This window comes from Gracilinanus agilis, chromosome 6 (assembly GCF_016433145.1).
Source record: "Gracilinanus agilis isolate LMUSP501 chromosome 6, AgileGrace, whole genome shotgun sequence".
NCBI classification, from domain to species: Eukaryota; Metazoa; Chordata; class Mammalia; order Didelphimorphia; family Didelphidae; genus Gracilinanus; species Gracilinanus agilis.
Genome location: NC_058135.1, coordinates 20,308,505 through 20,328,779, shown reverse-complemented (window position 1 = coordinate 20,328,779; position 20,275 = coordinate 20,308,505). Strand labels below are relative to the sequence as shown.

General features: G+C 36.5%; 1 pseudogene; it reads right to left on the bottom strand.

Annotated features, from left to right (window-relative positions):
* Window positions 1-216: 216 nt before the first annotated feature.
* Window positions 217-18,188, bottom strand: LOC123251844 (annotated as a pseudogene).
* Between the last annotated feature and the right edge of the window lie 2,087 nt (window positions 18,189-20,275).

The window sequence follows — 20,275 nt, the reverse complement described above, 5'->3', positions numbered from 1 at the left end:
TAGGTCTTTATTGATAACACAGGAAGAAACCAGTGGAAATGCATATCGGCTGGGGCGGGGTATAGCGGGGGAAAAAGAGAGAGCAAGAACTTGAATCATGTAACTATGGGAAATTTTTTTCTAAAAAATGAAAAGGAAAAAAAGAAAAAAGGAATAATCTGTAGGAATGTAAGTAACTGATGGATAAGGGGAAAGTATAGATTGTCTTTAAGAGGAAAGGAGGAGAATTTGAATACAAGCCCTGGAGGAGGAAAGATTCTGGAAGGAGAGGACTGGTTTTTTGTTTTTTTTTTAAAGTCCAGGACGTTTTATTTCATAATAGTATACACATTTTTAAAAATGCAGAAACATTTTAATGTAATAATACTCGACATTAGGTGAACCTTGTTTTGTTGGAAATCCAAAAATCCTTTGGAAATCATCGGTTAAAAAAGTTTTCTTTTCACATAGTAGTCTTTTTCATGGCTGCTTGTGTGACACTGAAGAGATAAGCTTCATAGATTATATTTAAGAAATTGTCGTCATTCTGGATGAGGTGGAGAAGTGTCTCTTGAAGCTGTAGTTGGGTCAGTAAGTTGTTGTTAATCACAGAGGCCTCTGGGTTTGGGATAGGCAGGAGAAGGCTGGGAGCAGCAGCACTGGCTTCTTTGCTTCCCAGCGGCAACAATCCCCTTTCAGTAACCTTGGGTGAGGGAGGTGTGGGCTGAGCGAACACCAGAGGGGACATCCGCAGGGAAGGAGCCACAGTAGCAGGAATGCGTTGAGGTGAGATGACCTGAAAAAGAGGGGTCTGTTTTTCTGCATTAGATGTCTTGTCGATCCAGGATTCCAAAGGTTTCAGAGGCCTAGGATTTGGGGTTACTATGGGAAACTTAGCGGCTAAGGCAGGTCTGCTAGATGCATGCAACTGCTGTTCTTGTGGTACAATCTGGAGCTTTTTCAGCAACTCTTGAGGAGAGATCACTCCAGAACTGCTTGTTTGGTTGCTAGGGATGGGGATGGTTTGCCTTGAAACTTTAGGCTCTTCTTTTCTAAGAGACTGAGGCTCCAAAGTCTGAGGTGGAAGGGAGCCATTAAAATATGCCAGCTGTGGCTGGTCCATACCCTTTATCTGGGTTGCAGGGGCAGCAGGAGTAGAAGTCCTGCTGAAAATTGGTGCAGTTGAACTAGCAGGCACTGTTGTATTAGTCTAACTTGCTTACTGACGCAGGGGTACCCCGAAGTTTCTCTAAAAGGCTCTGAGCTCCAGATGCACTTTGTATTCTGTGAGATGTTCCAATGCTGTGGGGGGTCACTGGCTGGAAAAGACCAGTGAAAATCTCTCCCACAGGGTGAACACTGCCGTTTTCACAGAATCGGGTTTCTGGCAGTTCTGACACTGGATGGAGATCTGTGCCCCGGACCATGAGTTTCTGAATAGCTGGACAAAGCTGCTTCTCTGGGGTTGCTGAATTTCTTTCGGGTTCTTCATAGGACAGGGAACGTACTACCCCTTGCCTAATGGGAGGTTTCTCTTGGTGCTGCTGTGGTGGTGTTGTTGGCAGCAGTTGTGATTTATGCTCTGTAATTTCCTGATAGGTAGCTTTATCCGGGTTTCCAAAGAGTGCAGTCAAGGATAAGTGCTGGGTTCAGGATCTAAGTTCTGGCCTTGTTGAGGGATACGCTGGTGTTGGTCTTCACTAGGCTTCACTAGGCTTCACTGGAATTGGCTTTATCAGATCGGGGTTGTCACAGATGGCAGATGAACTGGCTATCTGCTTTGGCTCAGAACAGGTTTTACACTTGGTATATTCATCTTTGGCCTTGGTGAGCATTCGTAAGATACCCACTTCCTTGCCCTCTCCTGAATTGAGGATCACTGGGGAGATTCCTGCTCTAGCCCCTGGTGTGCTTTCAGTTGCTCATATTGAGTCAGGGTTTTCATGAGTTCTGCGATTCTTTGGCATTCTTCCTTATCGTAAAACCAGATTCCATAAATGGACAATCTGGCATTCCTATATAGAAGAAATGGGTCCTGAAGTTGGAAATCCAGGTCTTTAGTGATGGGTTCTGTCCTATTTTCCATGCTCAACCTATTCATAATTGTGAATCCATGCTTGGGAGAAGCTGACCTTGTATAAACAAACAGGGTTCCTTCTACATCAGTCTTCTCCTCGCAGGGAGAGTTCCCTCTGCCTGAAGCTACTGTAAATGTTTAGCCACAATCAAACCCAGTCTCAGGCCCCGGTCCTGGTTCTGGGAGTGTTGGGCCTGCCCCCTCCACAGTTGGGACGGCAGCCCCTCCCCCCCACCGACCTGTCCTGTCCACCCTGGGTGGTGATGGGGGGGGGTGCTATGCCGCCAGCTTCCTCCCTCCCCTCCACCTGCCCCCGCGGGGCTCAAGTCTCTCAGAGGACTGGTTTTAACTGTCACTCCTGAGCTAGCTTTCCACTGAGCTGGAAGCTGGATTTTTGCTCTGGCATCCCTTGGAAGAATTAATCTTGTGGAAAGATTAGGGATTCTTGGGTTGGAGAATTGCCTTGGAGTAGACTGCCTTTTCCCTGGAGTACAGAGATTCACCTGTTTGAGAGCTACCAGTCAGAGATCCACTTGCCTAAGGTAATCCCAAGAGTTTGTCACCTGGGACTCTGGGTTACCCAGGAAGTCAACCCCAGGCTTCCCATCCTCATCCTTCCTAAAGACAATTTGGACAGTTACACTAGTAGATAGATAGCATTTAGGGTTTAAGTAAGAGCAGGGAGTGAATAGACAGGGCCTATAGAAGCAACAGAAGAATACCTTTCACAAGGTACATAGAAGTTGGATTTGAGCTTAGATCTGTAGTTTTAGGACTCTTCCTACCCTTTCTCTTTATCCAAATTAACAAAATAAATTTGTTTCAAAAGCCCAAGGGTTTTGGCTTTGCTGGTCCCGGGAAGATCCCTAGGTGGGTGTTTCTCATCTCTCATCCATCTAGGTCTTTCGCAAACAATTTATCTCCCTTTGGAGGAAGGATTTTATTTCAAATCTATTATTTAATGATAGGATATATTATATACCGGATATATTATATATGATATATATAAATTATAAATGGCATATATAAATATGATATATTATATAGATAATGATATGAAATAAAGAATTTTGAAAATTAGTTACTTACAAAGTTTAAGTATATGGTAAAAATCTTTTGTCTTTGAACCTCTGGTTCAGTTTATAAACTACAATTCTTTCAGCAGTCTGTTTCAAATGAATTATGGCTGTGAACTTCAAACCAATAACTCCTGAAAATTAGTCATGAAAATTTGCTCAATCATGAGCCACTTCTCCTCAGGCCGTTAGCATAGAGGAATTGTGAATTGAAAAGGAAAGAATGTGTCATTTGACTTATAGATAAATGTTCATTAAGGTTAAAAAACTCTCACTCTGAGAATGAGAAAAACTTTCATTGCCAAAGGTTAACTTTAGTAGGTCTTTTCTAACAAGAGAATTTCTAATTTCCGATTTTNTATGATATATATATAAATTATAGATGGCATATATAAATATGATATATTATATAGATAATGATATGAAATAAAGAATTTTGAAAATTAGTTACTTACAAAGTTTAAGTATATGGTAAAAATCTTTTGTCTTTGAACCTCTGGTTCAGTTTATAAACTACAATTCTTTCAGCAGTCTGTTTCAAATGAATTATGGCTGTGAACTTCAAACCAATAACTCCTGAAAATTAGTCATGAAAATTTGCTCAATCATGAGCCACTTCTCCTCAGGCCGTTAGCATAGAGGAATTGTGAATTGAAAAGGAAAGAATATGTCATTTGACTTATAGATAAATGTTCATTAAGGTTAAAAAACTCTCACTGAGAATGAGAAAAACTTTCATTGCCAAAGGTTAACTTTAATAGGTCTTTTCTAACAAGAGAATTTCTAATTTCCGATTTTGTGGAGTCAACAATTGAGCAATTGAACAAAATTGAACAACATTAACAGAATTCTAAATCCATTTTAAAATAGTGGAGAAATGATTGCAAAACATAAAGGAACAACAATAAAGCCAAGACAAATTGTTCAGATGCTATTTCTGAATTCCTTGAAGACTATAATTCATAACATGATAAAAGAAACTTGAACTAGAAATCCATTTGATTAGCCTTTTAATAATCATCTACACATCATTAATTGAGATAATTTTTGAGCTGATTTGGTGCAATGGATCTCAATGACTCTAAATAATGGATATTTTTCTGAGAGCTTTAATTACAACCTAGAAATGACCATTGTGGCACAATTACCACTATTAATCTACAAGTGAAGAAACACTGGAAGATAAACTCATTAATAACTAATTTTATTGATTAATAAACCAGAGTGACTTCACAGTACTTTCCCAACTCCTCTTAGTCTTTGAACTGAAAATGTCTATGCAATCAGAGCAGAAGAAAAAGTTAAAAGGAAAACTAAAATAGGAGGGAGAAATAAATGCAAAAAAAAACCATTTTTACTTAACCTTGAATAATCACAGATTATGACCACAGGACACCATTTTCATGGGTTAATGAAGGATGGACTGGAGTGGAGAAGACATATGGCAAGGAGACCAGACAACAGACAACTACAATAGTTAGAGTGAGAAGTAGTAAGTACCTTTACGATGATGGTGATTGTATCAGAGGTCAGAAGGAAGAATATGCTGCTTTGATTTGGGTTGAAAGCTAGACTCTATAGAATTAAAGAATTTAGCCACAGAAGAACTAGCAAGAATGTGTTTTGAGATGAGGAAGACATGAGTGTGTTTTTGAGCAGTAGGGAGGCAGTCAGTGAATAGAGGGAGACTAAAGAAAAATAAGAATGTGAATAGTAGAAGAGGGAATCTGTTGTAGAATATCACCTAGAAAGAATTCATTTTTGCAACTATAGGGGCAGACCTTGGCAAGAAGAATGGTCATATCTTTATGTGGATGTAGGAGAAGATCAGATTACACAATAAATAATCAAAAATCAATTGTATTTTTATATAGTAACAAAACCCAAGAAGCAATAATAAAAAGGAAAATACCATTCCAAATAACTACAAAATGAATAAAATATGGTGGTGTCCTCACAAAGCAAACAAAAGACGTATAGTTTCCATTTCAAAGTTCTCCTTAAATTGCTGAAGGACTACTCAGTCTTTATGCTTAAGCCATGACAATATAATAACAATGACATTACTACCAAAATGAGTTTTCATTTTAATATTAGACAAATCAAATGACCATGGAGATATTTTACAGAACTTGAAAAATAATAAAATTAATTTGAAGAAATAAAAGTTCTAGAATATCAAGGTATATCATGAAGAGAAGAAGGAATAAAGAGAGATTAGCCACTTCCAAACCTCATACTATATTATATTGTGACAGCCATCAAGTCTATCTGATATTGGTAACATTCATATAAACTAGTGAAATAAACTACATAAGAGAGATTCAGAAACAAATAATGCAATAACCCAGAATTTTATAAAGTGGAAAACATAAATTACCTAGGGAAAGAAGATTCTCAATTGATAAAATCTTGGGAAAACTGGAATGCAGTCTGGAAGAAATTAACAGAATAGACCAACATCTTACACTATAAGTCACAATAGATATGTGACCTTAATATTAAATATCATACTATTTTTAAAAATAGAAACAGATGATATACCACTCATAGGAGTAGGAAATGTATTCTTAATCAAACAAGAGATGAAGGCAATTATAAAAGATCAAAATAGATAACTCTGATGACATGAAACTGAAAAGATTTTGTACAGAAAATATTAACAATTTAGGCTAAGAGAAATAGTCGAATGGAGGGAAAAGCCTTTGAGTTATATTTCTTTTATAAGAATTTGTTATCCATGATATATACATATATATAAATATGTCAATAATATGTCAATAAATATATATAAATATGTCAATATGTCAATAAACATTTATTAAACCAATATCAATGAGCATAGCGCTTACTGTATGCCAAGCACTATGCTGACCTCTGACAGCTGGATATAGATATGCATTTACATATATGTTTTTGTAAAGTATGTGTATATATGACTGATAGTCATTCCAGAATAGAAATATTCCTTTGCCTATAAGAATATATACATATAAACACCTGTGTATATGGGTACACAATCATGTACATACTTAATAACTCCTTAGAAAGGGCTGACTGGCAACAAAATCCTTTGGAATCTGTAGTTCCTGCCAGTTTGGTAAACTAAGAAATTAACATAATATCAGCCCCTAGACAGAGAAGGGAGGTATGAGTTTGTGGGCCACTGGAGCAAAATGAAAAGAGAAGTGGTGACTATCCTATAGCAACAGGGCAAGACCTGACTAGCTTCTGATGCTAGCAACAGGTGCAGTTCCTTTCTGAAAGACAATGAGAGATTATCTATCTGATATGACAAATTGGAATTTATGTTTTATGGTTAATGTCAATCCAAAAACATGGATAGAAACAAGTCCCAGGGAAAATAAATATTGGCAAACCCTATCCTGTCCCAGCCTCAAGTCTGTTTGTATTTTTCTTGAATTTATTCTGTTAAAGAATACATTTGCAAATTATTATATTATTTATTTTTGTATAGAAAAAGAATATTGTCTTTTTTGTTGTTTCTTATATTAAATTTACAATGTATCTGCCTCCCTCCCATCCCCACACTAAAGAAGGCATCATTTGAATACATACATGTTATATATAACATATATATACATGCATATGTATATATATATATAAAACAAAGACTTGCAAACTTTTCTATTCAACAGTTTTTCTCTAGAGGTGGACATACACAGTTATTCTTCAAATGATATGTCTATTGCTATGTATAATTTACTCTTGATTTTGGTGATTTCACTCTTCATAACTTCATGTAGGCCTTTCCATGTTTTTAAAAAATTTATCTACTTCTTTCATGTTAGGAGCTAAGATGACAGAGTAAAGGGCATTTCACTGAAGAAATCAACTCCTTAAATACTAGAATATATCAAAGGAAATGGAGGCACAAAAGTAGATTGAATAAAACAATTCCTCAAGGAATAGAATGGGCCAAATGGAAGTGGAGGCATAGAAAAGCACTGGAGAAAACACCTCTTTAAGAAAAAAAATGGTCAAATGGAAATGGAAAAGGAAACACAAATCTCAGGGAAGAAAATAAACTCCCTACAAATGAAAACTAGACAAATAGAAGCTAATAAAAGCATTAGACATCAGGAAACAATAAGACAAAAATTTTAAAAATAAAAAAGTTAAAGAAAATCTAAAATACCTAGTTAGAAAAATGAACAGTTTGGAAAAAAAATTCCAAGAGAGATAATCTTTCCCAAGTGTTATGTTAATAAATAACAGATGTTTTGGAGAAGCAGATAATTATTATTATCAATACAAGAAAGAAGAGAAAATAGTAAACTACCTCCCATTAAGAGATGCATACGAGGCAAATACAATGGAGGAAGAGATGGCAGAGTGGCTATACTTGAAACTTATTCTCATTGGAAATAGCTCAGAGTGGGGAATACCCATGCTCAGCAACAGAAACCTACATTACTCTATGGGGAAACAGGAGGGTAAGGAGAAAATAAAGGGAGAATGGACAAAAAGGAGTGTGGATTGGGAGAGATTTCATCAAAAACAAAGCATCTGTGAACATGGAAAGGCAAAAAGGAGAAGAGAAAACAGGGGAAATAAGATGGAGGGAAACATGCAATTAGTAATTATAACTGTGAATGGGAATGGGATGAACTCATAAAATTGAAAAGAATAATTGAATGGATTAAAAACCTGGCTCCCACAATATGCTGTCTACAAGAAACATATTTAAAATGGAGACACACACAAACTAAATATAAGAGTCTGGAACCAAATCTACTATGCCTCAGCTAAAGTAAAAAAGCAGAGGCAGCAATCACAATTTCAAACAAAGAAAAAGTAAAAGTTGCTCTAATCAAAAGAAATAAGGAATGAAATTACATCATGATAAACAATAACAATGTCAATACTAAACATGTACTAAATGTAGAGTCCATCCAGATTCCTAAAGGAAAAAGAACATGAATTACAGAAAGAAATACATAGGAATACATAGGAACACATTACTAATAGAGGACTTCAAACTTCCGCTCTCAGAAGTAGATAAATCCAACCAAAAAATAAACAAGAAATAAGTTAAGGATGTAAATAAAACCTTGGAAAAGTGGGATATGAGAGACCTCTGGAGAAAATTGAATAGGAAAATAAAGGAATATACCAATTTCTCAGGAGTTCATGGCACTTTCACAACCATTAACCACATAATAGGGCATAAAATTCTCACATCCAAAGGCAAAAAACAGAAATATTAAATGAGTACTTTTCAGACCATAATGCAATAAAAATTGCACTCAACAAAGGGCAGCAGTAGCAAGACTACTTGTCAGATCTCTGGGAAAGAAAAGATTTTAAAACCAAGCAAGACTTAGAGAAAATGACAAAATGTAAATTAAATGGTTTTGATTATATTAAGCTAAAAAGCTTTTGTACAAACAAAAACAATGCAGCCAAAATCAGAAGGGAACAACAAATTGGGGGAAAAAATCTTGATAACAAAAATCTCTGACAGGGGTCTAATTACTCAAATATACAAGGAGTTAAATCAATTTTATAAAAAATCAAGCCATTTCCCAATTGATGAATGGGCAAGGGACATGAATAGGCAATTTTCAGATAAAGAAATCAAAAGTATCAATAACCACATGAGAAAGTGTTCTGAATCTCTAATAATTAGAGAAATGAAAATCAAAACAACTTTGAGGTATCACCTCACACCTAGCAGATTGGTTAAAATGAAAGAAAGGGAAAGTAATAAATATTGGAGGGGATGTGGCAAAATTGGGATATTAATGCATTGCTGGTAGAGTTGTGAACTGATCTAACCATTCTGGATGGCAATTTGGAACTATGCTCAAAGGGCTATAAAAGAATGCCTGCCCTTTGATCCAGCCATACCATTGTTGGGTTTGTACCCCCAAAAGATCATAGATAAAAAGACTCGTACAAAAATATTTATAGCCGCGCTTTTTGTGGTGGCAAAAAAACTGGAAAAGGAGGGTATGTCCTTCAATTGGGGAATGGCTGAACAAACTGTGGTATATGCTGGTGATGGAATACTATTGTGCTAAAAGGAATAATAAACTGGAGGAGTTCCATGTGAACTGGAAAGATCTCCAGGAATTGATGCAGAGTGAAAGGAGCAGAGCCAGAAGAACATTGTACACAGAGACTGATACACTGTGGTAAAATAGAATGTAATGGACTTCTGTACTAGCAGCAATGCAATGACCCGGGATAATTCTGAGGGATTTATGGAAAAGAACACTACCCACATTCAGAGGAAGAACTACAGGAGTGGAAACAGAAGAAAAACAACTGCTCGAACACATGGGTTGAGGCAGACATGACTGGGGATGTGGACTCGAAACTACCACACCAATGCAACTATCAACAATTTGGAAATAGGTCTTGATCAATGACACATGTTAAAACCAGTGGAAATATGCATCAGCCATTGGGGGGAGGGAGCTTTGGGGGTGAAGGGGAAAGAGCATGAATTATGTAACCATGTTAACTTTTCTAAAAAATAAATATTAATAAATGTTTAAAAAAAGAAAATAGGTTTAATTCCTTCAGTTTGGAGTTTTTTTTTTTCTTTTTTTCTATGTTTATTTTATATCTTTATTCTATGTCTCTAACCTCCTGGATCAATCTTTATAATTCCATAAGTGCGCATATGTACATATACCTTTATATTAATATAGTTATTTATTTAATAACTAAATATGCCTTTTATCATCACTTTCATTTAATATCAGGCTAGGAAGGCTAACTATAGTAAAAAGAAAAGAAAAATAAATTGAAGAATAGACAATGAAAACAAAGTTATTACTCTTTGCAGATGCTATGATGGTAGACCTAAAGAATCTTAGAGAAGCAACCAAAAATCTAAAAGAAATAATTAACAACTTCAGCAAATCTTCAAGTTATAAAATAAACCTATATAAATTATCAGCACTTTTATTTGTGACCAATAAAGTCCAATAGCAAGATAGAAAAGGAAATACTATGCAAAATAACTAAAGTTAATATAAAATACCTGGGGGCATAGCTACCAAAATAAACCTGGCAATAATGTGAACACAATTACAAAACACTATTCACACAGACAAAGTCAGACCTAAACAATAGCAAAAAACACTAATTGCTCATGGATAAGCCAAATCAATATACTGAAAATGACAATCCTGCCCAAATTAATTTACCTGTTCAGGTCCATACCAAACTACCCAATAATATTTTCGTAGAAATAGGAAAAAGTAACAATATAGTCCATCTGAAAAAACAAAAGACCTATTATGTCAAGGGAATTAATGAAAAAAATATGAAAGAAGGCCTGGTTATAATAGATATCAAGCTATACTATAAAATAGTAACCATCAAAAAAATCTGGTACTGGCTAAGAAGTAAAGTAGTGGGATCAATGGAATAAATTAGGTGATCAGCACATGGCAGTTAATATCTATAGCAACTTACTGTTTGATAAACCCAAAGAGCCAGGCTTTTGGGAAAGATCCTGCTACTTGACAAAAACTGCTGGGAAAACTAGAAAGCAGTATGGCAAAGACTAGGAGTAGGTAAAATCTCACACAATACACCAGGACAAATTCAAAATAGATACTTTATCTAGAAATAAGGGGTAACAATTAACAAATTAGAAGAATGTGGAAAAGTTTATGTCAGATTTCTAGATAAAAGAAGAATTTATGACTAGCCAAGAGACAGATAACATTACAAAAAATGAAATAGAAAATTTTCATTGCATTTTAAAAGGTTTTATACAAACAAAACCAATGTAATCAAGATTAAAAGGGAAACAACAAATTAGGGGGAAATTTTATAGCAAATATATCTGACAAATGCTTCATTTCTCAAATTTATACAGAACTGAGTCAAATTTATAAGAATACAAAGAATTTTCCAATAAAAATGGTCAAATGATATGAAAAGGCAGTTAGTGGAAGAAATTAAAACCAGCCATAGTCATATGAAAAAAATGCTCCAAATTACTATTGATTAAAGAAAAGCAAATTATAACAATTCTAAGATACTATCTTATACCTATCAGGTTTACTAACATGACCAAAAAAAATAATAAAAAATTTTGGAGGGGAAATTTGTACACTAATACACTGTTGGTAGAACTGTGAACCGATACAAGCATTGTAGAGAGCAATGCGGAACCAGATTCAAATGGCCATTAAACTACTCATACACTTTGACCCAGCAATGCCACTATATTATTCTGCATCCCAAGGAGATCAGAGATAGGGAAAATGTTCTACTTATGTCAAAGCATTTTTAGGAGTTCTTTTTGTAGTGGCCTAGGATTGGAAACTGAGGGGTTAGCCATCATTTGGGGAATAGAAGAGGAAGATGTAGTATATGGTTATAATGGAATACTATTGAGCCACAAGAATGAGGAATAGGATAAGTTCAGAAAAGCCTGGAAATAGGAGGCAGAGAGCCAAGATGGTGATTTAGTAGCAGCAAAAGCTAAAACCACTCTGACAATCCTTCCAAACCAATCTTTAAAAAACACCTCAAAATGACATGAGTCAAAAACCAAGAGCAAGACAGAGTGAGGAAAGATTTCCTACTGAATACAATCTGAAAGGTAGGCAGAGAGTAAATTTTCAGAAGATAAGGGGGAACCAGAAACAAACTGCACACAGAGGAATGCTGGCATATGAAAACTTATATGATTAAATAGATGCAGAAAAAAACAGAGGATGAATCAATTATGCCCATTATCAACACTATTATTCAATCTTTTACTAGAAATGCTACTTATAGTAATGAGAGAAGAAATAGAATAAAAGGTTCTAATGAACAGGCAATGGGGAAACAAAACTTCCAGTCTTTGCAAATGATATCATGGAATACTTAAGGAATAAACAACTAAAACCCTATATGAAATAATAAACAACTTCAGGGAAATTTCAGGATATAAAATAAACCCACACAAATCATGAGCAACAAAGTCTAGTGGTAAGAGATTAAAAAGATAAACATTTAAAATAGCTACTTAATTTATTTATCCAATGTCAACCAAACTACTGCTGAAAATCATTTTACTGAACTATACAATATAATAACAAAATTCATCCAGAAGAACAAAAAGTCAAGAATATCATAAGAGCAATGAAAAAGTAATGTAAAGGAAGATGACCCAGACCTCAAACTGAATTACAGAGTGGTAATCATCAAAACAATCTGGGACTGGCTAAGAGATAGAGTGGTAGATAAATGGAATAGATTAGATAATCAATTTTATTGTTGTTCAATTTCATCTGACTCTTACTGACCCCATTTGGGTTTTTCTTGGCAAGGATAATGGAGTGGTTTGTCATTTCCTTCTCCAGATCATTTTACAGCTGAAAAACTGAGGCAAAAAGAAGCCCAAGGTCACATAGCTAGTAAGTATCTGAGGCTAGAATTGAGCTCAGGCCTTCTTGACTCCAGGCATTCTACCATTTGTACCACCTAGCCCTGTGATGGTGAACCTATGGCATGCGTGCCAAAATGGGCATGCAGAGCCCTCTCTGTGGGCATGCCTGTAGTCATCTGTCAGAGCTTGTTACTAGAAAGCCAGAAGGACTCAGGGCTGAGCTGTTTCCCTCGACCTCTCCATGTGCCTCACCTCACCTGCCCTTCTGCCCAGCAGTCCCATGGGAGTGCTTCCTCCCTCCCGTGTCTGGGGGCAGGAGGTGCTAGGGAGGGATGAGGTTGAGGGGGACAGGGCCTGGCACCTAGTCTGGGGGGTGGGATCAGGGCAGGGCCTGGCACTTCCTCTCTAAAAAGGTTTGCAAGGGGGCAGCTGGGTAGCTCAGTGGATTGAGAGCCAGGCCTAGAGACGGGAGGTCCTAGGTTCAAATCTGACCTCAGACACTTCCCAGCTGTGTGACCCTGGGCAAGTCACTTGACCCCCATTGCCCACCCTTACCACTCTTCCACCTATGAGACAATACACAGAAGTTAAGGGTTAAAAACAAACAAACAAACAAACAAAGAAAAAATAAAAATAAAAATGTTTGCATCTAGTATCACTAGGTCCTAGCCCTTAGGTACATAATGCACAGTAGTAAATGACCATAGTGATCTATTGTTTTATAAATGCAAAGTTCCAAGGTTTGGGGGCATGAACTCATTATTTGATTTAAAAAAAATTGCTGGGAAACTTAAAAACAGTTTAATAGAAGTTAGTTATAGAGCAAAATCTCACACTGTTTATGATGGGGTTTTATTATTTTTCATTTTCTTTTTTTTCTTTTTTTAATTTTAATTTTGAATATTTTCCCCTAGTTACACATTTCATGTTCTTTCCCTCTCCCACAGCCCCACCCTGATCCCCCTGTAGCTGATGAACAATTCCACTGGGTTTTACATGTATCATTGATCAAGACCTAATTGCATATTATTGATAGTTGGACTAGAGTTATCATTTAGTGTCTAGAGACATATGTATCATCTCCCCATAAAAGCATGTAAGTCATTTATCTTTGTTTAGTCCTTTGTGAATACTTGTTCCTTTTCATCCTTTCATGTTTCTCACGTCCCAGAACAATCGTTACCCTGGAATACTACTATGAGGCCCTTCCCCAGTGTGCCCAAAGCTGCCATCTGTAATGGGACAGTAAGAGGTGAAGCTGCTCCCTGGCACCTGCCCTCTCACCTGAGTGTGAATCGAGGACCTTCTCTTGTCCTTAAGCATAATCATCTGAGTATCAGAATGTTCCACATGTCATAATCCTGCCAGACAGGCAAAACCCCAGAAGGATCTACCTGGAACTGTTGTAGTTTATTGCTACAAACTATAAACACTTAGTGTGAGACATGATTAGGGATTGAAGAAAATGGGCCATAGGGGAGATGACTGTTTGTTTGAGGGAGGAAATGAATAATTCTTGGAAATGGCTAATTCTACCACATTCAAACCTGCTAAAGATGAATGGCAATAAGTAGGAAGTGAGGTATTGAATCCCTGTTCTCCCCTTTTCTCTGAAAACTCTTCCTGGGCTTCCTACATAGGAATGGGAATGGCCCTTAAGAAAGTCCCCAAAACATGCAATAAAAGGGAAAAGGACAGTATTGTAAGAGCATGAGTCAGTTCTCTGGCTCAGTATTTGATTGATGGTACAATTTAGCCACGCTCAGCAGTGATCGGTGGAGGATAGTGCATAGGAGGGTGGAAGCCAAATGCATAAATTATGACCAAATCATTTATATTATTAAGTCATGATCTTCTGCTTTCATGTTCACTGTATGCATAAGTATTGACATCAGTCCAGGTTTGATTCTCATGGTATCCTGTGCCTGAAAACAGAGTATACAGGATATACTGGAAGGAGGAAGTCATGAAGACATTTCTGGTCAAATATAGCCTGGTGTTATAAGCTGAAAGATAATAATAAGTAAACTTGAGTTTATTTTCTATTTCCTCATTGTAGAGAAAGCATGTTGTTTTTACCAATTACACATAATAAGAAATTTCCAGTTATATGATCCAAATTGTCTCCCTTCCTCCTTTCTTTCCCTCTCTGAGAGCTGGCAAATAATTTCATCTGGGTTATATGTGTATTATCATGCGAAATATATTTCCATATTGTTCATTTGTGTAAGTGACTAATCTTATAAAGCCAAAACCCAAAACATATATCTGAATAAACAAAAGTGAAAAATTGTATGCTTTCATCTGTATTCCTACTCCAACAATTAGAGAAAATATTTTATATGAGAATCAATATCAAAAAACATTTTATTGAGGAATTTAGAATTTAAAATTTCACTACTTTCACATTTAGCATTTTTAATTAATGATTTCCTTATTCAGGGAAATATTTTTGGTTATATTTAAAATGCTTTGAGAGTTGAAAAGATTCACAATTTGTAAACAAATCCATCGCCAAAACTAGCCATTAATTAGTTTTATTTCTTTGAGTATTTGCCAAAACAAGATAAAATACATTAGGAGAGAAAGTTATCAAACAGTGCTATGAAGTTCTTTGAGGAGATATATGGGATTAAAGGAAAGCCACTGGAAGAATATTATATAAATTACATACATACAAAGCATACACATATATTACATACATATATGCATACATATATGCATGTATAGGACTTTTAAAGAGCTTTTGAAATAATTTTATGCAAAAGACTTTTTAAAAAGTGAAATAGTATATGTAGTGGAAAGAACACTGGATTTGGAGTTAGAGAATCTCGATTCAAATCTTGATTCTAATGAGACCAATACCATAACCTTGGAAAAGAGATTTAGCCACCAGAGTCTAAGTTTCCTCATCTATTAAGTGAGTATATTGGACAAAATTATCTGTGAATTCTATTCTAGCTCTAAAATGATTTGATATCAGATAAAAATCCACAGAATATCTCAAAAATACAAAATGTAGTTTAATCTAGTATGAGATACTTTAATTATCAAATGATTCTCAGTTATTTTTATTTGTGCTACAATTTAAATTTTATGTCAATTATTAATATACTTCTATCCTTTAGTTTCTTATCTTGATTTATAGAGTATATATTGTTTTACTTAAGCATTTGAATTTAATAATTAATGACAATTTGCAGTGTCTTATTCACAAAAGTTTTAACATGCAAACATTTGATTTCTGCTCTTTAAAGAAACAAAAACAAAACAAAAAACCCTTAACCTTTTCTCTTAGAACCAATTAAGTATTGATTCCAAGCCATAAGAGCAGTAAAGGTTAGGCAATTGAGGTTAAGTGACTTGTCCAAGGTCCCACAGCTAGGAAGTATTTGAGGCTACATTTGAACCCAAGACCTCCTATCTCCAGGCCTGGTTCTCTATCCATGGTACCATCTAAATGCCCTTTGATTTCTGCTCTTTAAAGGTGCTGTTTGACATTTAATTAGAATTAGTGAATATCATCCATATGTTTACAATTTTTTCATAAAATAAGAAGGCAGTTTGTAACCTAGAAATTCCCAGTAGATAGATAGATAGATAGATAGATAGATAGATAGATAGATAGACAGACAGACAGACAGAAATATGTATGTAGAAAGATCCTTGTAGTTCTACAAATATGTGTATTTGTAGGTTAATTAATATGTGTATTTGTTAAAGGAATGCAGGTTAATTATACTAAAAAGATATTTTTCATATACTTGGTATACTTCACATTATATGCTTTCCTTTTGGCTTAAGACATGGTGGAAAGGAAACTTTTTTTTTAGATTAGGAATATTTATTTTATTTAAACAAGATCATAAATACCTGTTAAGAGAGTTATTTTTTCTTAGTTTTTCCTTTGTTCTCTTTAAGAGGAAAGGGAGCAATAAGATTTCTGAGTAGGAGCCCCTCTGCTGTGCAGACTGTCAGTTGGTAACAGTTAGAAGGGTGTGGTTGAGCTAGTCAGTTAGAGCTGGTAGTTGGAAAGGGCTTTTTTCTCTGGGTCTCCTGGGGAGGGGACTGTGTGGCTCATTCTCTCTGGGACTGGGAGTTTTCTAATTGACAGCTGGAGACTGTCTGTTTTCTAATTGACAGCACGAGAAATGGATTTAAGGCCTTAACAGCCATATTGGTTATTGATTAACTTGGGTAGATAGGTAGATAGTGGGTAAATTATTAGATAGACAGAGTAGGAGAATAGGCCAGGCCCAGCCTGGCAGAAGATACTGCCTTCAAAGGCAAATAGATTTAGGGTTTTTTGGAAAGCTTTAGTTAGGATTCGGATCTTAGATATAGTTATAAGCTATTATAAGATTGTTCTTACTTTCCTCTTTTCTATTTCCTGTCCGTACTTTCCTAATAATAAACTGTTTTGTGTTTACCAAACTGCTCTCCTGACTTTTGTTGAAACTCCTACTCCCCAAAATTTAATCCTTCATATACCAATGGAACAGTGAGGATCCCAAATGCCTGACTGTGTAGTAGGACACAGTGGCTTGGAACGAGGAGCAGGAGATAGGGCAGGAGCAGCAACTAAGACACAGAATAGGCATGGCTTTTGGGGACCTCTCCTCAACACTAGGGAAACATACAATCTTCTCTTGGGGTGAAGGAAGTGAGGAGGGGGCAGCTGTGCTGCTTTTATAAAAGGAAACCCATGGAAACTACTCAGGCTGTGAAAAGAGGTAGATTTGGGAGAGGCAACACACACTTTGCACCATATCACAGCTCAATAGTTAAAAATGAATAGGCTAAGGCTGGCAACTCCCTGAATAGGATGCACTCATTCAAGCAAAGTGTATAGTTGGAAAATCTTGAACCTCTAAAGGCTGCATTGCCCAGAATTCTTTTCTGTATTACCTATAATGTTTTTGTTTTTTTCCTTTTGTTTACATTTGCGTGATCACTATTTGTATAAGTTCTAAGGCTGTGCCTCATTCTTTCTCTTTTGTTCCTGGGAGTGGGCTGGTTAGTAACCTTTTAGTTAGATCTCTTTTGTTGGTTTATTATTAATAAAAACTTTATTATATATAATATTTAGTTATAGGATATTAATTTTAAAATCAACAAAGGCCAATCAATGGTAGATAGGGCAGCATAGGGAGATTGGAGAGACCAGCTCTGGAGCTGGTAGATGATTACTCCCATCCAAAGAGGGGATAATATAAGCCACAGCCAAAGCTCAGCATGTGGTATGGGCAATCTGGTCTCAGTCCATTTGAGAGATAGGATAGTACAGTACCCATTGTATGGGTAGGTAGAAGGTGCTAGCATTGGATTGAGCCCTGCCTGGTTTCCCTGGCAGGCAGCAGCCTTCCTCCCTGATCCCTATGTCTGATCCACATTGGTTTTGGGGAGTTGAGGGAAGTGAGATGGGATCCAATAGGAAAGAGAAACATTGGGGCTCAGAAGAAGTTTGGAATTAGGAGTATGGATGGACATCAAGGGATTTTGAACAAAAGGTTTTGTCAAGAATATGCCTAGAGGTTTTACTTGTGTTAGGAATACTAGTTCTATCAATAAGCCCATATCTCATGGTTGGGCTGGGCTGGGAACAAGATAAGGAAGACACCGCTCCATCACAGTGGCCTCCAGTGTGGTGAACACAGCCCAGGAGAGGGAAGAATGCCTTCTCCATACAACAGCAGCAAGACTGGACCCTCTGAACCACTCATAAATTCTAAAAGAATCTTTGTCATTTTCATTCTCCACCACCACATCTTCCATGGATTCAAAGTATTGGTTCCAAAAAACGAGGAAAGCCTTACTTTCATCTGGGGCCCATGCACGGCTTGGTTCCACCCCCACTGCCTGGCAGGGGGCGGGGTATGGGGGAAGGGTTGGGGGTAGGAGGGCATGTGGCCCAGGTGCATGGTCTTCTCCAAAGCCAACATGAAGGGAAAGGAAGGCAGGAGGGAGGTCTAGGCCACCACATGTCAAAGATGACCTACAAAGAAAATCAGACCAGAAGGAGGATGACCAAAAAAGCAGGGATGAAATTCAGTCCTTAAAAATTAGAATTCAACAACTAGAAGCAAATGACTTCACAAGGCAGCTAGAATATTTAAAACAAAATCAAAAGAATGAAAATTTCAGGAAAACATGAAACACCTCATTGGCCAAACCTCAGATCTGGAAAACAGAGCTCGGAGAGACAATTTAAGAATCACTGATCTACCAGAACATCATGACAAAAGTGATAGATTGGACATCATCCTACAGGAAATTATCTAAGAAAACTGCCCTAACATTCTCAAACAAGAGGGAAAAGTAGAAATTGAAAGGATCCACAGATCACCTCCTACATTTAATCCACAACTGACAACTCCCAGGAATATTATAGCCAAATTCAAAAACTACCAGACCAAGGAAAAAATATTACAAGCTGCTAAGAAGAAGTCATTCAGACACCAGGGAACCACAGTTAGGATAACACAGGATCTGGCTGCATCTACATTGAAGGACCAGAAGGCGTGGAATACAATATTCCAGAAAGCAAGGGAATTGGATCTACAACCAAGAATCAACTATCCAGAAAAACTGACTATATTCTTGCAGGGGAAAGTATAGTCATTTAATAAAATTGAAGACTTCCAAGCATTCATAAAGAAAAAACTGGACTTAAGCAGAGAGTTTGCTGCCCAAACACAGAACCCAAGAGAATCACCATGAGGTAATTAAGAGAGGGAGGGAAAAAAAAAAACAAGTAAAAACCTTTGTTTTAAGGGACCCAATAAGTTCAATTGATTTGTAGATAGATAGATAGATAGATAGATAGATAGATAGATAGATAGATAGATAGATAGATATACATAAAACTAGAGGTTAAAAAAAAGATGATATAAGAAATAGGAAAACAGACAAAATGGAGTAAATTTCTATTCGATAAAGAAGGGTATGGGGCAAACAGGGGAGAAGACCAATACACTGGAAGGGTAAAGAGGTTGGAGAGAAGAAATACTTGATTCTTAAGTGCATTGAAATTAACCTAAAGAGGGAAGAACAATCAGATCCATTGGGGTAGAGAATTGATTCGTACCCTTAGAGAAGTAGAAGGGTAACAAACTGTCTAGTGGGGAGGGAAGCAATAATAGGGAGGGAGAAGGTGGGGGGGTAGCTTAAAAACCCTAAAGAACAATAAAAGGGGAATAAGAAGGGAGGGTGGAGAAAGAGAAGTTCAATAAGGGAGGGTATTAGGGCAACTGATTAAAAACAAAACACTGGTATAGAAGGAAATAGTGAAAGAAAAAAGGGCAGGACAAGGAGAGGGAATCAAAACGTAATGGAATACACAGTTGATAACTATAACTGAATGTGAATGGCATGAACTCACCCATAAAACAGAAGCAAATAGCTGAGTGGATTAGAAATCAAAATCTGACCATATGTTGTCTACAAGAAACACACATGAGGCAGGTAGACCTGCATAGAGTAAAAATAAAAGGCTAGAGCAAAATCTATTGGGCTTCAACTGAGAAAAAGGAGGCAAGAGTTGCAATTATGATCTCTGACAGAGCCAAAGTAAAAGTAGATCTGGTTAAAAGAGATAGGGAAGGTAATGACATCCCAATAAAAGGCAATATGAACAATGAAGAAATAGCAGTACTCAATATGTATGCACCAAATGGTATAGCATCTAAATTTCTAATGGAGAAACCAGCAGAGCTCAAGGAGGAAATAGATAATAAAACTATACTATAGTAGGAGACCTAAATCTTCCCCTAT